We start from the raw sequence: 18,115 nt of genomic DNA, 5'->3' as shown, positions 1-18,115 counted from the left end.
AAGAGTATAAGGTTTTGTAAAAAGCAGAAAATTCAGCAAGAATGTCAGCATCTTTATGTTTGAGAACAGAGTGTGTATCATAGATTGATTCAATATTTAATTTGTTATGCTTTACTTTCAGGTAATTAGCTAAAATCTTCCCAGCCTTATTTTTGCCCCCATAAAACTTTGCACTCGATTTCAGTAAATATAAAGACGCATCTTCCGTAGACTGTTTGTTAAATTTCATTTTAGCATTGATCAGGGCTGTTAAACTATCTTGCGAACAGGAAGTGAAATAAGAATGCTCCAATTTCTTAATATCAAGCAGGAGAGCAGCTGTGAGGCCACGGGCAGTTCTCCGTTTCTTTGCCACAAAGCCAATTATAAAATCTCCTGCCGCAGCTTTAAAAGCATCCCAAATGGTGTGCTTGGGAATGGAGGGGGTGTCATTAAGCAAAAAAAATTCTGCTGAAAATGCAGTGAAAGAAGCAGTGAACTTGGGATCCAAGAGAAGGGCATTATTAAAGCGCCATCGTTTGGGTCCAGCTGATTTAGGAAGGATGTCAAGCTGAACTAAAGTGAGGGCGTGATCCGAGAGTAAAATCGGACCAATCTCTGCATGAGTAAGGGTTTGGGCAATGTTATGGGTGACACAAATATAGTCAATCCGGGATTGGGAATGATGGCAAGGAGAATAAAAAGTGAATTCCTGCACCTCTGGATTACATAATCGCCAAGCATCAGTGAGCTTGTGTTGGGAGATAGCTTGGGAGAAGAGTTTATGGGACTTATTGGGAACAAAGTGAGCCTTAGAATGTCTGTCCAGGAAGGGGTCAAGGGGCTGATTGCAATCTCCCACTAGGATAAAGTTGTCATCAATAAGTCTGGTGATATGATGAGAAAATGTATGCCAGAAAGCCGGATCACCAGCAGTAGGGGCATAGATATTCAAAAGGGAAATTGGAACATTCTTAATAGATAGTTTAACATATGTCCAGCGACCGCTATCGTCTGATTCCTGAGCAAGCAACGAATGAGACAAGTTTTTGTGACATAAAATGGCTACTCCATCGCGTTTACCATCCCCCTGAGAATAGTAAACATCACCCACCCAACCTCTTTTCAATTTAACAGATTCTTCAGCAGTCAAATGAGTTTCTTGCAAAAAAGCAACATCAACATTTAAACGAGCAAGGTGCGATAAAATTCTCTGCCGTTTGATGGGAGAAGTGTGGCTCACTGGTTAGAGAAGGCAGACCTGGAAGCAGAGGTCAGCCCGGGACCAGGGTTCAATTCCCGGCTCGGCAGGGTCTTGAGTCCTAAAATGTCCATGGACTTGACAATTCTCGCTCCGGTGCCTACTTGATTCACGGGTTCACACTCTGCGACTCTGGGCAATAGCTTGCTTAATCTCCACAACGGCCCCTCGCGGCGGGATGCCTGGCTTTCACCTTGCGGATACCCTGCCGGGGTTATCTCACAGGGGAATACCAGGACGGGTTCCCTAAGCAAGCGCTTAGAAACCGCTTGGTGATTTGCGCTATATAAATTCCTGTACATTTACATTAATGCCCTTAACATTCCATGTACCTATTTTTAACGACATAATATAAAAGATGAAGAAAAAATATCAATAGAAAAAGAAGCAGAATAAGAGCGCAGAGGAAAGAATAAGCAAAAAAGATAAGAAAATGCTAGAGAGACAAGAAGAAGGAATATGATATAAGATCTAGAGCTAGTAAGGAGGAAGTGCAAATAAGTTAGCAGAATGAATAATGAAAGTGTGAGAAAAAATGAAGAAAAAAGATTTAGAAGAGAAAAGAGCAAGGTCGAGAATGAATGAAAAGCAATAAGCAAAAGATCAGAAAAAAGAAGGAAAGAGAAGAGAGAAAGGAAAGAGTATGAGTAGAGAATAAAAATGCAGAACAAAAAAGTGGTAGTGAAAATCAATTGGATGGGGAAATAAAGTAGGAGAATGCACGTGAGAAAGAAAGAGATATGATGAAGGTAAAAAAAAAGGAGCTGATGAGAACAAGGAAAAGGAGACACCTTTGAACAAAGGAGAACTAGGAAAAAAAACAGGATTAAGGATAAAAAGGAAGTAGCAAACAGCAAGGGGAGGAAGGAAAACATACTTACGAGGGGTGGAACTGGGGAAGGACGATCAAGAGGGAGAAGAGACGAGAAGAAAAAACTGAGGGGGGAGCGCCAACTGGAGGAGGCAAGACAACCGACGTAAACGAGCCACCTGACCGAAGGGGAGACATACAGTGAACTGTAGAACCTGTGGGAGAAAAGAAAGAACAAAAGACATGAGGAGAAGAAAGCAGCAAAAGACTTAATAATAGGAACGAAATGCTAGACAAAAATGGGAAACATTTGAACAAATTATAGAATCATAAGGGAACAAATAGAAAGCGAGAAGGATCACATAAGAAAGGGGTAGATCAGCATGACAAGCACAAACAAAGATAAAGTCAACACTAAGTGTGCAGATGAATTAATGAACCACAACGACTCATGAAAGTCATGGAGGGAAGGCTGATGAGGAGCTAGAGAGGTCCATATCGGACGTTTGACAGGAATTTAGGAAGCTCCGAAGACGAACAGGATCCTCATAGGTCGTCATTTTGTTGTTATGAGTGACTCTGAAAAGACAAGGATGAAAAAGGCCATATCTGGCGCCAATGGAGCGAAGCTCTGGTCACATATCCAAGAAGGCTTTACGGTGGCTGGCTGTGGCTCTGGCGTAATCCTGCGCGAAGAAGAGGGTAGATCCTGACCACGTGAGGCGAGGAGAAGCACGGGCTGCTGAAAGGACTTTAAGAAGATCAATACATTCCAGGAAATACATGATGACACCTCTTGGTCTTGAAGAAGCAGAAGAAGGTGAAGAGATGCGGCCAAGCCTATGTGCTCGCTGGATGTTAAGCGCAGTACCTTCGGGTAAATGTAGAAGCTTAGGTAGGAAGGATTTGAATAAAGCAACAGGGTCATTCCCCTCACAGTTCTCCACCAGGCCGTAAATTCGGAGGTTGTTGCGTCGATTACGGTTCTCAAGCTCTTCAACCTGCTTCTGGAGAGAGGAAATCTGCGACTGCATGTGCGTCACCTTGAAGGATGACTCCTGGAGAGAAGATATGGTGCGTTCCACCGTCGTCACTCTCGTATCCATCTGTGACCAATTATCAGTGAGGACCTGCAACTTGGAATTGGTTTCCTCCATGAAAGGTCGAAGAGCACGTATCTCCTCCAACAGTAGCTCCATAGAGACAGCTGAGGCAGAGCCCGTCGGTGAAGGGGGATCCTTTTTAAGACATTTTGTTGTGACTTTCCCTGAAGTTTGAACAGGACGTTCCGCGTTGGACTGCGACATTTGGAGAGCAAGTGCCTGAGAAGCTTCCAGATGTGCCAATGCAGAAAAGACTTTTGAGTTCTTGATGAAGACACGTCGTGGAGTTTTTAGAAACACGACCAATCGCACCTCTATCCATATGATGAAAGCCGCCTCCAAGAGAAAGCAAAAGAAAAGCTAGCACCTGGAATGCTCCGTGCCTGCGAGAGTCAGTACATGGGCAGAGGAGTGGCTCAATCAGCAAGAGTACGCAGGAGCAACAAAAAAAAAAAAGCCACCTCAAAGCCACCCAGGAGCGTAAATAGTTCACAAAGAGTCACAAAGGAATATCCATACACTTAAGTTAGAAAGCCCTCGTCCAAGAAAGCGAGGTGCAGGATGTCCATAAAGTCGAAAAGCAACAGGGTGGTGTAATGTAGAGGAGGAAGAATCCAGTAGGAGAGTCACAGCATTATAGTTGGTAAGGATAGTCTGAGGTGAATGCACAATCTAGTAAATGCGCAGGTGGCGAGAGGAACTGCAGAAATGAAGAAAGTCCAAAAATGAAAAAGCGCAAAAGAAGTAAAATGGGGCCTGGTAGAGAGCAGACACAAATTATTTCCGCAGGTGAGGTATGTGAGGAGGATGCTCAGTGAAGACAAAATGGCCGCCGAAGTCGCGATATTCGCGTGTAATGCACGCATAGGCTAAAGCAGGTAGATTAAGAACATCATCAGCATGGATATGTAGAAATTAGCTCACCATGAGCAGTTGCAGAAGTCTGGGGCATCGCAGGAGGCCAGCATGAGCAGGAGCGGGTAGCGCGTCAGACGCACGAAACAAGAACAAGATGGCGGTCGCGGCCGTCAGGAAGCCGCGGCCGCTTGATACCTTGTCAGAAAAGCGGGGAAAATGCTCAGGAGATGCCTTGAGTCAGTGTCACGGCATTCCCCTCATGCTCCGGTTGAGTAATCTTCTCCTCAGGGATGTCGGCAACAGGCAGAGAAGGGTGAATCCCCCGGTCAGCACGGAGCGCTCACATCGGAGCGGCCGTCCACGCCGGGCACTAAGCCACGCCCCCAATAATATACTTTTCATGATTAAATATTTCGGATCTGCAACCCATGATCATGTTAGGATTATACCTGCCAACTAGTTCATGCATTTTGACCATATAGTAACAATGGAGGATTCTGAATGTGGTTTCCATCCTGAATTTTTCGATCTTGATCGTGCAACGGTAGGGTATAGATTCCCTCCCTCAAGCTTAGGATTTTTTTTATCCTTCCTAAAAAAGCTTAATTGTTTCTAACAGTAACCTCTGTTATTTACAGTGCTTAGAAATGGCAAATTTGCTGTATGAAGGGCTATATGCAGACCCGTTAATATTATTAGTATTAGATGCGTTTTGTTGTTTGCAAGTATTTCCATCTGTGCTCACATATTTCTCAGATTCTCTTGGTGCTTTAATAAAACATACATACATGCATCAATAAATAAAGATGTTGCAGAGTTCAAAGTCCTAGCTGTCTCAGGATCAGTTCCCGACGTACAAGTGGGAATGATTGTGAGAACATCAGGCATTATTTAATCTTTCCTTTGCTTGCTAGAGGTATTTTGAAGAAGGAATCATCACTTTGAAACCTTCTTCATCTAGTTTATGACATTTATTGAACTACATTTGTTACCAATTATATTTTAGACATGAGCAATAGTGAACAATTCTACGTTTATATCTTGTAGCAAAGTTCTAGTGATATGCCAGGTGTAATAAAAACATTTTGTGTTCCATATAATTTTGTAGTTTTTGCTGGGTTAAACAACTTGACTATTATCCATCATACCTCGATGTGCAGGGGCGCTGATGTTTTGGCTTCGACAGGGCTTTCTGCACAACGGCTTTTTGATTTGTTAGTTTTAGGATTTCACACTATACATCATTTAGAAGTGCATGTGTGGTGGCCATCGTTGTTAGAGGAAGATACTTTGGCCCAGATTTACCAGATGGTCACACAGGACAATTCAGCAGCCGCAAAGTCTGTGCTGCATGAGAAGGAGAGAGAAGGAGAAGGCCATATTTACAGAAATATAGCACTCTCCTCCCCTCCCCCTCGTGCCGGAGTGAAATGTGCTGCCGTGCACCTCAATACACCTTTCCACCATAGTGCAAGGGTGTCTCCGTGAGTCTAGCATAGGTTTCGTACTGGAAGGTTACTCTTCTAGTACGAAATACTATGCTTAGACTAACTTTAAACCTTTTCCCACTATGTATTTGTGCTCTCCAGTGCAGCACAAATGCAAAGTCGGAAAAGAAAGAAGAAATTAAATATTTTCTCCTGCATAGCACCTTTTTGAAATGGGTGCTGTGTTAAGCCACAAACACTGTAAACTTTTTAAGTAAATAGGGTTTATGTCAAAAGCCTTGGGTGGTTGCATGGGAACGTCCATGCACCGCCCATGAAATGCCCCCCTTGGGGCTAAGTAATGCAAAGCAGCACATAATGCTGCTTTGCATTACTTTCAAGTGATTTTCCAGCAGTAACCAGGTTTAGCACTGGAAAGTAAATAGGTAAAAAAAGATTCTGTGTCGATTTGCGTCACGTTTGGGACAAAAAAACTGCGTAAATCATAGTAAATATACCCCTTTGTATCTCCTCCATGGCAATGTGCATACTGGCATCACGCCAGTTGTTACTGAAAAGGGTTTGTGTACACCCATTTTGAGTTAGCTATGGCAGGAATAGCTAGCAGGTCGTCCCCGCTCAATCCTGTCAGAATGCATTTACACTGATTGTTTTCGGTAAACAGGTATTTTGGACCCGTGCCTCTAGTCCATGTATATCGGAGTAACACTCCCGTTATTGTGCATATATGATTTTGCCCAGATTTATCTACTGAACGCCCACATTCTTATCTATGAATAAGTGTTGTGGCATATGTGCTATACACAATGGGTCATAAACTTTCGGTCAAGTTTTTCCATTGAGTAGATTGATTTTTCCTCTCTCGTCTGATTGGACTGAGTCCTTAGTACATCTTGTGTTCGATCTAAGCTTTCTGACAGTGTTCTACACAAGTTGGAGCACACAGTGTATTTATGGCCACATGTTAGCTACCAACTGATATGAGTTTGCATGGGTTTGGGGAGCACTCAGTAACCGCTTTAAGTGATTTTTGTTTAGTCAGTGAACAACAACGATTCGTATGAGGGCAACTTATGAGGTTATTTACTACTTTAAGGCTTGGTAAGTGATTGCTTCACTTGGTATTTTTTGAGAAAGTAGTTTTGCAAATGACCACTGAACTTGGCTCATGATCCCTCGGTTATTGTTACATAGGATGTTTTGCTTTTTTGGTTTGTTCCTGAGGAAGATCCAGTGAATGATTTGAATGACACATGTTGACCAAGGGGTCAAACATTGACGCTGCAATAACCAGCACTTGGACTACTATTGCCTGACTGGATATAATTCATATCATTGCCCCACCTACAGATGAATGTTGGCAAATGGATTATAGACAAGTTTTCTGATGATGATGAAATCAACACATTTTTAATGGAGAACTGTTGTTTTTATACTAGCACTGTTTTTTGCACTGCATGGGCACTTTATCACTACCACACCTACACATCCTCATTTTGAAAAGTATTCCTTGAAAGCTTTGTATGATATGTAAAATAATGTATGTTGTATAAATGAATTGTACAATATATATAATTGAGTCTTGTGGTTATTATTTCAAGTATTTGGTTGAAACAGGTTGGAGAAAAAGATAAAGGCTTAATTTAGAGGCAACTTATAAAATATTTATGCAGCACTTCAAACAGTAATAAAGTGAGAACAATCCGCAATAATTCCACATCATTTAGAGAAATAGAGTAACATTTAATAACTAGAATCAGAAACAAGCTTTATTCGGTTTTAAACATTAAAATCATAAAAGCACACATATAAAAGATAAATACATCATTATGGTTAAAATGAAAAAAGTTCATTAATACAGTTATCACAGGAAAACGTCCAAGAATTCATAGTGTACATGTCAAGATTTTCTAATTACCCGAGACAGTCCTAATCAATCCATTTGACACTTAAAAGGTCCATCTCATTACATATATTATGGTTCAATTATTTAGAGATTTCCTAGCCCTCAACACACTCTTTAAAAAACCCACCATTGAGCCAATACAATAAAAATGTCCCAACATCTGTAAGTGCATAAAGGCTGGGCGACATTGCGTCCAATCTCCTTGTTTTAGTAGGGGTATTATCCATCTATGCCTTTTGCTACTATAGTACTTGCAAAACAAAATTGCATATATGGTGCTCTGTAGGGACGTATTGTTGCAAGGGCAACAACGAGGTTCCCTTGACCTGTCGTTAGTGACAGGTTGGGTAATCAAGTAATGGAAGGTCCCGAATCTAAATCTAATCAATAAGTATCTACCATATCCATCCATTACATGTAACAGGTAAGGTTGGATATCACACATGATGATAATAATTTAGTGTTTAGCTACCATGGGTTTATTAATATCGAGGGTTAACTTGGTTTCTTCCAGGTGGATCATACAAGCTTTTTTAAACTCCTTCCGATTAATAGACCTCATGTTGTCAGGCAAGGTGAAATATTCCGGGTGACCAATGTCCTGCATAAAATGTTTAATATATTTTAGCCATAAAATGTTGTGGACATTATCTAGACTCATTCCATCCCTTATTATTTCTCTGTTAAGGCCCGTACTCTCTGAAGACCAGATAATATGCCACAACAGTAGAGGTTGGGCCTTAATTAAGTCAGAGATATAAACCAGCCCTAACTCTGAATGGCAATTAAAAACTGGGGCACTGGTTGGAACGGCTAGAAGAAACCTTAAAAAAGCATTTTCAAAGCGTTGAATTAATATACTGTCTTGGAAACCCCATATACCAGCCCGATACACTGCTATACTCACGCATTTTGCTTGATACATTTTTAATAAAATGTTAGGCGGCCTTTTCCCCAGTTTTTAAAAAAAAGTTTACTAGGGCCGCAATAGACTTCATAAAAAGTAAACTCCTAGCTTTACTGGCTGGAGCCCAAGAGCTAGATCTGTCAAAAAGAACACCCAAATAGCTAAACAAGTTTATTGTTTCCACCATGCTCCACCCTGCCTGATAGCTTATGTTCTTGTCGTTCCCTCTCCCACATGACATGACAAAACTTTTCTTGGCATTCACTTTTAAATCTAGCCTATCCATATAACTAGAGTAAAAGAAAAGCGCCCTCTGTAGACCAATCTGGGTGTGGGTAATTAATACCGCGTTGTCGGCATAGAGTAGGGAGGCTATTGGGCGCGTATTTACAGTTGGGGGATCCCTGGTGTGTAACACCAACTCCCGTTCCAGGGCGTTTTGCTCACTTTGCCACTGGATTCAAGCAAGCCGGGCTGAAGACGGCTGGAATGCCAGAAACCGGTCCTCGGAAGCTTGTTTCCGGTCCAGGGAAGGCATGGCTTGGCAGTTTGGGCTGGACTGTTCCCATGAAGCACAGGGTCAGACTGATTTGCATATAGCCATGTCTGACCTGGGTGGCAGAGTGGGCTAAAGAACGGTGATGGATTAAACCCAGATCTTTTGACTGGGTGTGAGTGTTTGATTGGTTCAGATGCTCCGTCCATTACCACCCCCTTTTGTACCGCTTTTGGTCGCCATAAGTGTGGCAGGGTATGCTCAGACGTGAGTCCCTTGCTCACTTTGCCACTGATTTCAAGCAAGCCGGGCTGAAGACGGCTGGAATGCCAGAAACCGGTCCTCGGAAGCTTGTTTCCGGTCCAGGGAAGGCATGGCTTGGCAGTTTGGGCTGGACTGTTCCCATGAGGCACAGGGTCAGACTGATTTGCATACAGCCATGTCTGACCTGGGTGGCAGAGTGGGCTAAAGAACGGTGATGGATTAAACCCAGATCTTTTGACTGGGTGTGAGTGTTTGATTGGTTCAGATGCTCCGTCCATTACCACCCCCTTTTATACACCTGAAACATGACCTTGCTTATGCATGGTAAAACATTTGTAAAAGCTATTAAGACTTTTTAAACACACCGGGGAACACCAGCTGCAGCTAGCAATTGCACAAAGCATGTAATATGGTAAAAAATCAGGGTACAAGAAGTTGGTTCATTCTTAAGTGTTGGGAGTAAATATATGAGTCATGCCAGTATATTGTGATAGTCAAGAGAGGTGAGCTGTGGCAGGAATCCTGGCATAGGCAATACACTTTAGCTTTGTTCAGATTCCTTTCAGGCTAATAGAGGTGCAGACCTCTATGCGTTACTCTGGTTGTGTGGCATTATGCTAATCAATATTATTTTCTTGAAGAACTTCTACAGATGCACTGCCATGCTGACACCTTTTAATTTTATTAGATCTAATTAGGGTTTCCTTTTAGCATTTGGTAGACCTGTGGGTCTCTAGTTGGCTGAAGTAGGTACCTTAGTCCAAATAGAGACCCTTGATTCTAGTCAGGGAAAGGAAGGAGACCCTCTTAGATAACCCCTGCTGACCCTCCGGTAGCTTGGCACGAGCAGCCAGGCTTATCTCCAAGGCAATGTGTAAAGTATTTGCAACTACACTCCCAGTAACACAGTGATTAAACCACAAATGGGCACCACACTGATTTAGGAAAATAGCGGTATCTTTATTGAGAAGAAATACGATGAGACCAAACGATAAAAGTATCCAGCATATGCGTATTCGTAATGTTTCACTGGCCCTGTTATTAGGCCAACAATCACTTGTAGGTTCTTGCAGTATTAATGAACAGTTCACGATGATCTAATGCAGTCCTGATGCAACACTATGCAGTTCGTAATGCAAGAATAATGTGGTTTGTAATGCAAGAATAATGCAGTTCGTAATGCAAGAATAATGCGGTTCGTAATGCAAGAATAATGCAGTTCATAATTCAAGAATAATGCAGTTCGTAATGCAAGAATAATGCAGGAATAATGCAAGAATAATGCAGTTCGTAATGCAGGAATAATGTGGTTCGTAATGCAAGAATAATGCTATAAGCCAATCTGCGCGATCAGCTCGGGTACCACTAGGCCCCAACAACAGAGAGAACGGTCGTGAACTTAAAGGGGTGGCTCCGGTACTGCCGGGCAGGTACAGGCTGCTCGGGGACTCAGCACATCTAACGCGGTGCAGTGGGAGAGAGATCGGAGCACACCTATACTCCTCCTGCACGCCTTCCTAGGCCACTCACAATTGCGTCTCCCGACCAGAGTCCAAGCCTTACCTGGGGGGTGCACTGCCTCGCTCTCTCTCTCTTCCCGCTTGTCGGACGTCCTGCTGGGCAGTCCCGATGATGTTGCAGCTGCGGTGCTTGGCGACGCTGTGGCCAGATGGGTTACGGCGCAGCCTTCTCCTTCTCCATCGTTGATGTTGATGGTTTCTGATACTTACGAGGAATGAGGATTTTGAGAATAATAAGACAAAGCTAAAGATTTAAATTAAAATTATGAAGAGCTTGTTTAAAAGATTGTAATCCTATATGTGCTGGGAAATTTTGGCATAAGAATGGAATTCCTTTCATAAAAGCACCACTTAGATCCAGCTCAAACCAGACCGTTTTTTATTGCATCACACACACATTGTTGAATGCCAGTTCTTTTTCATAGGAAGTCAAGGGTTGATATCACCTCATCATCTTTAAACTTTTAAATGACACCGTTAATATATCACAGAATGTTTCTTCTGATAATAAATCATTTTACACAGTTAAGAGTTAATATGGACGGATTCTTTATGACCAGCAACTTCTTTATGATTTAAATATTTATCTTCTTCACTTCTGAACACAGTTATAGATCAGGATTTTAATTTCCTGTGATCTGTATCTCTAGCCTAAAAAAGTTATATATTTTTCAATTAAATTCCAAAGTTGAAAAATAGAAATTGCTCAACTGGAAATCACAGTTGATAGAAATACAGAAAGTGTTTGTCAACCGAGGTTCAATAAATGCTTGCAGCAAATGACAGACCACAAAGATAAGGTGACAAGATTTCTATTTTCAGAACGTATTAGTAAATTCTCAAACGGAAGAGGAATCAGTCTATAAAGATGGTTAATATTCAAGTAAGTTTTTCATGTGCAAGTTTTTCATGTGCATGTCTTAAGTCTGTCCTAAGTTTGTCTTATGTCTGTTTTAAGTCTGTCTTAAGTCGGTCCTAGTTTGTCTTAAGTTTGTCTTAAGACTGTATTAAGTCGGTCTTAAGTCTGTCCTAAGTCAAACTTAAGACAAAATCCTAACTTTACTACTACTAAATGCCTTCTGTGAATACCAAAAGTAGTAGGACAGACTTAAGACAAACTAAAGACAGACTTAAGACAAACTTAAGACAAACGTAGGACAGACTTAAGACAGACTTAAGACAAAATCCTAACTTTACTACTACTAAATGCCTTCTGTGAATACCAAAAGTAGAAAGTTAAGGATTTGGTCTTAAGTTAGTTCTGTGAATCCGGCCCTCAGTGTGGGGACAAGCACAGCCTTATTCAGGTGTAGGTGTCAGTCCCTCCTTCTTAATCAACAGCAGGAAGACACATCAGCCTGGCAATGGGCCATCATGATGCAAATGTCACACCCCAGATCCCTTTGTCTGACTGTCTAGAGGGGATGCACAAAGCCCAGCTTTCAGCCTGACCCAGACATGTATTCAGAAAGTGGCACAGAATGGTTAAAATAAGAAAATGCCAAAAATTACTTGAACAGTAAATCTCACTTTAAAATGCATCCCTGAAATTATACATGTATCGTAATGGCGTAATCTCACATATATTTTGTGTCATGGAATTACCAAAATTATGTCAATTTCTCAAGTAATTAAAAATGTGCCCAAGCACAATTACATAAGGGTGTGATTGTGAAAACGTATTTCAGACAACCAGGTAAAACTTGTATGTGATTGGTGATGACACCTACGAAAGTTAAAATAAATTTCTCGAAAGATTTGCAGCTGTGAACTATACTTTCAGGCAAAATGGTTCCTAAAGTCCCTTACATTACACATATTAAAAAAGTATAGATCTTGGGTTCCCTTCTCTGTGTGCCTCTCTCTCTCTCTCTATCGCGTACACTCTCTTTTTCAGCGGGGTCAATTCACCAGCTCATGCTGTCTGTAAGGACAAGGGTAATCTGTACACCATGCTTCTGTTCCTTCCTGAGTCCACTTGATGGTAAACCAGTGTAGAAAATAGGCAGCAGAATCCATCCAGCAGCATTTGTAGACGGTGCAAACATTTGACCAAACACATGATGGAACCTTGTTGGAGAGGCTCTTCTGATTTTTAGCCTCTACATGGGGGCCAAATTCAGCGAGTGAGATTCAGTTGCTTCTCTCAGGTTCATTACATTTTTTGCTGATTTCTGTAGTTACTACGTGCAGTAACCTTGTCTTTTACATCCCATTTTCGTGTAGGAATTGCGTTTACCCTGCTTCTGTGATAAACTTTTTTCACTTATTGATTTCAAATGTTTTGCCAATTATGCTTTTGCTGGAGCGGACCCAATGGGTGGCAGTGGGAAATCCATCAATTTCTAGTGGAAACACTGGAATATCTACACATTTCACTGCCGTCATGCCACTTTCTTCACGGAGGGCATGGTGGAGGAAAATCACCCTTATATATATATTCTTTTCAAGATTAGCCATTTACTACAGCCTTTTTAGGATGTTTCACTGCCAACTAACTTTGAATCAGGCCTTTAGCCTTTTACCAGCAAGAGAAGTTTAACGTGTGGCAATATATTCTTTGACTGCATGATTGCAATTAGGCCGCTTAAGTGCTTTAAGTGCAAAATTCTGTTTGTGCTGAAAAACGAGATTACAAACTGGGGGCAAATCGGGCCTGACGGCCGTGTTTATCCAAGGATTTCACCATGTAAAACTCGTAGATTCGTTCGTATTATTATTATTAAGGAAGGGTGAAAACGTGAAGTATGCCTGTAATTCTCCTTTCTGTGGTCTGCAATTCCGAAATTGATGCATATTGCACACCTGTTAATTACAGGGTCCCGTGAAATCAGTAACTCCGTGGTTCTCTCGACTGCACCCTGTGTGTAAGCAGGGCCTAATTAGGTCACTTTGTGGTATTTATATTCATTGTGATTATGTATACTGCATACGAATATCCTAAACATATTTAATGGATCCTGCCCACTCTGTGCACCTCCGGCGTAGACACTGCCAGCTAGCATTGCCCTCTGCGTGAAAACACAAAAAACAGTCTTTCACCATCACTCCCGCAGTGCACTTTGAAATTCCGGATTCTAATTTGGACAGGTCAATGAAAAAGATACTAACTTTAATTCAAACATGTATGCATTGGTTTATCTGTGGCGCGTTGCAGTTTCTTCTCCCTGCATATCTGTATTTCCTTTTTTCCCAATGGTAGGTCATACCCTGGGTTTTAAAGACAACATATTTTTGTGATAAAATGCCAAAGTGACATGTTACATTTTGAAGTAAATTGGTAAGCTTGATTGCTCAACATGATGGCACGTAATGGGACTGCCACCACCTGACGTGACTCGCGGCACTGCAATGTGATGTTGGCAATTGGGATTGTGGGAAACAGACATTCGGGGACAAAGATTGAACTTTGATTTTAATGAATACATTTCATTGCTGAACTTGCAATATATTTTCTTTTTATATTTGAAACGTCAGTCTCCGTTGGGCAACCTAGATTTCAGATGGCAAATTGCAGGGTGCGGCAGGAAGACAGCAGGCTTTTACATTTGACAAACCTCATTTCATAGTGCTTCGCGGCAGCTCAAACAAAAGTGCACTGTGGGTTCCAACATTTCTTAATCCGCACAGAGTTGCTATCAACATCAATTGTAGGATTCAGCAGGGTATGGGGACGTGATGGGGCTTTCTGCGACTCTCAGCCTATTGCCGCTCCGGTACTGTGCCATAAGGTTGAATAAACAAAAACACTGAATTGAAAACTATATAAATATCACTTGAATGAGGCGTGAACAGAATACAAATTATTTGCCTACAATGAACTTGTTTGAAAGTGGAATGCCTTGTTTACAAAGTCATACACAGACAAGTGGGCAATCTGCCCCTGTACCTAATGGTTACTCACCTATAGTTACCCAAGAATAAGTCAGCCGGACAGTGGAGAAGAATAACCAAAGCAAGTTTATTAGGCCACAAACTCCCATATGAGAGGGCCCTATATCAACCTCACCCCTAAGAGTGTGTCGAGAAGGACTGACTCACATCATCATGGTGATACATTATAATATGAGAAGGCAGAGTAAAACACGCCCATAATGGAAAAGTACTGGTCCCACAAAAGTGTAGACAATAGCCTCATACAAGAGGCATCTGCACCTGCAATAGCAACACTTGTTATCATCTCCCAAGGACACAGAGCCAGGCCGCTACATCTCCAACACATGAGAACGGCCTGATAAGGAGTTTCGTTAGCAGGAGTTTCAGCTACAGTAAACCAAGAAATGAAAATATGCTGACATGAGGAATTATTCCTATTCCTACGGGAGGGGGGATGAGCAAGTGCAGTTTGCACGCATAGAGAGAAATGATTCAAAATGGTGGCACACAAGCTAAGCTAAGAACACTGAAATGATGTCACACGCATAAGTGAATAACTGAATAATGAGAAAATAAATGTAAATACAAGTAATTAGTTAGACACATTCCGCTAACTCATAAGCATAATGTACGAAGGGGGCGGGACTTGAAATTGACGCCTATCAGACCCTCCTTTTAGCGGACTGTGGCTAACACATTTGTTTCCATTTATTAACCAAAAGGAGGGCCTTTACAACAAAATCTATGGGCTGGAAAGTCATATTTAAACGAGAGCATCATCATGAATAAACATCAGCCAATTAGCATCAGCAAGCTCAACATCATTGGATACCGGATACTGTGTCGTTGGCCTCTTAGACTTTTTTATATTGCTGGCACACATGGAGCAACAAGGGGGAAGACAGTAAACACAGAACCAGCATGACAGTAGGAAACCTATTACACCTACAATGACCATGAATATTTTCCAACCCCAGGAAGAGAAAAGACCCCACAACCATGACTGTAAGGACCAAGTACCAGTATCTTGATGAAGTTCGGCAGCTAACCTATGGAGTTTCTGCACAGCCAAATTAACTGTCGGGGCGGAGTCAGGAATATACACGCAACAAGACGTCCCGATGACGCGACAGGCTCCACCCCTATCCGCCAGGATGACGTCAAGAACCATTCTATTCTGGATCGTAAATAATCTCATAGCCTGCATCTCCAGAGACATATTAGCTGCAATGTCAGCCTCAGTATTCACTACCCTTTCCATTACCCTCGAAAGACGTCTGATGGCCCTACTGTTAAAGATAGGACCCCAGAATGGCAACAGGCCCTTAGAGAAATCTGTAAACTGCTGTCCAGAGGTGTCTGTTTGATCTACGTCATCAACTTGAATTTCCCTCCTTTTCCGCTGCCCTTGTTCCATGTCAAACCTCCTATGTGTATTATGATAATCCGAAGGTGCCATGTAAACGGGAGGTAGTAGATACGCCAAGTAGCATGTCCCGCCCCAACCCTCAGGCAACCACAAATACCCATTATCTCCACATACAAAATAGACATTTGGGGGAGTGACGAGCGAAGGACTAAGGGTCAGGCGAATCGAGGCAGTCACATTACAAAGGCTGTCACCCACCTTTAACGGACCTCTACCCTGAATACAAAAATAAGGCGAAGGCCCCACTACTGCTAGGGGCACCAGGGAATGACCACTACTATTTGTTGCAGGAGGGCGTCTGTATACTAGAGAAGAGTTCAACTGTAAGAAACTCTCTCGTACTTTGTCAGTGTCATTGGGTATCAGAAACCTGTCCACCTTCTTCGAACAAGTTTCTAAAAATGTTTGGTCAAAACGTCCATCAGTAAATAACCGTCCAAGGGATGAAGGGGGCAGAGGGCGTACTCGCATTGTCAGTGTTGACCCACTACCAGGGAGTCATGGGGTCAGAGAATCAGGCTGCTGAAAGAACTTTACCATACCTATCAGGGTGTACCAGCCCACACAGCTATTCACAGGAGTCAATTGAAGTGCCAGTAACCTGTCCTTCTTATATGCGGCAGAAGGAAGCAACCCACAGACCCAGCAATCTGTCACATTGTATATGGCATGTGCATGATGCAGTGTTTTTATGAAAACATTATCACGATAGCCTTTTCTCATACATTGTTCACCATAATCAACAGTAACCATATTGTGTTCCGGTAAGGGAGAAGGGGTAGGAACCAGTTTGTGGACGGGGTAAGCTTCATCCAGAAAAAACAGTATTCCAAGCATTATCAAGAACACAATAATGAGCACCACAATAACCACAATTTTACTTTTACGTGATAGGGCACGCCATGGTGAATCTTGTTCTGGTCTGCGAGGAGCAGCAAAAGGCTGTTCCTCCTCTGGGATCGGACGGCCAAAAGGGTACATGTCTCCTAAAGAGCGGGGCAAGGGATATCCTAAAAGTTCAAAAACTAGGGGCACTACTAAAAGTTCAGACACTCCAAAACTGGCCAGAGGGGTTCTTCACCCTTCAAATGGGCTCTTCTCCCTATGTCCGTTAAAGCCTCATAGGCAGGCCTTCAATCTCGTAAACCCTAATCCCTCGACGGAGTCACACAACTGCAGCGACTCAGGAGCACAGAACTTGGGCCCGCATACAACTCTAATGTTCCATTCAGCAATGTCTCAGAAGTGCACCAGGGCTCCTTTTAGCAGTCCATCCCTATTGCTATGCTAACCTATCGAATATAGTCCACTCCTAGTCCCTATCTCAGTCCTTCTTCCAGTGCTCAGTTCATTTGCCTCTCTTTCCTGGGCCGCAAGTTATAGCGAGTGCTCCCTCGCACTTCGGGGTCTGAGAACAGAATTGGTGGGTCGTTTTGGAAAGAGGTGGCTTCGGTCGTTTGGGCACTGTGACCAAAGGAAGCCTCGCTACTCGTACTCAGGGCTGGCTTCTGTGCGTTCTCGTCGTGCTCCTCCCCGATCAGCAAAGCATCAGAAAAAGGGAGATACTGAGGCACTGACTCTGTTTCGTGATCTGCAATGCCACCCATGCATCATAGGGTAAAGGTAGTGGAACCTTCTTGACGTGGGAAGCATGTGTCCACGCCTTTCGACCCTCCACTCGAAGTGCGGTGCGGGTGGTGAGCAGCACCAACCGCGGCTCAGACCATCTAGGCTCCAAACAGGACTTCCGCTGGTACTTCTTGACGACTACCCAGTGCCCTGGGCTGATGCCGTGGCCGGGCCCCTCAGGCAGCGGCTTCAGTGTGTCTGCTACCTGCTGGTGAACAGAATGGAGATCTTTAGTCAAAGCATACAAGTAGTCTGTCAACATAGGATATTCTATCTCTGAGAAACATTTAGGTCTAGGAACACCCCACACATTGGCGGGCCTGCCAAATACGACTTCGTGGGGAGAGACACCTGTCTTAGAATTCAATGTGACTCGTGTGGAAAGTAAGGCAAGGGGAAGAGTGTCTGGCCAGTGTAGCCCTGTACTTTCCCGTATCTTGGCCATTTTCAGTTTCAATGTACCGTTAAATCTTTCAACTAAACCCGCAGCCTGTGGATGTAGGGCTGCGTGGAATTTTTGAGAGATTTGCAATCCCTTACATATTTGTTTCATCAGCTCAGCATTGAAGGATGTACCGTTATCACTCCAGATCACTCTAGGTAACCCGTACCTACTGAAATACTCCTT

Source organism: Lissotriton helveticus, chromosome 6, assembly GCF_964261635.1.
Source record: "Lissotriton helveticus chromosome 6, aLisHel1.1, whole genome shotgun sequence".
Lineage (NCBI taxonomy): Eukaryota > Metazoa > Chordata > Amphibia > Caudata > Salamandridae > Lissotriton > Lissotriton helveticus.
Note: the sequence above shows the minus strand (reverse complement) of the source record.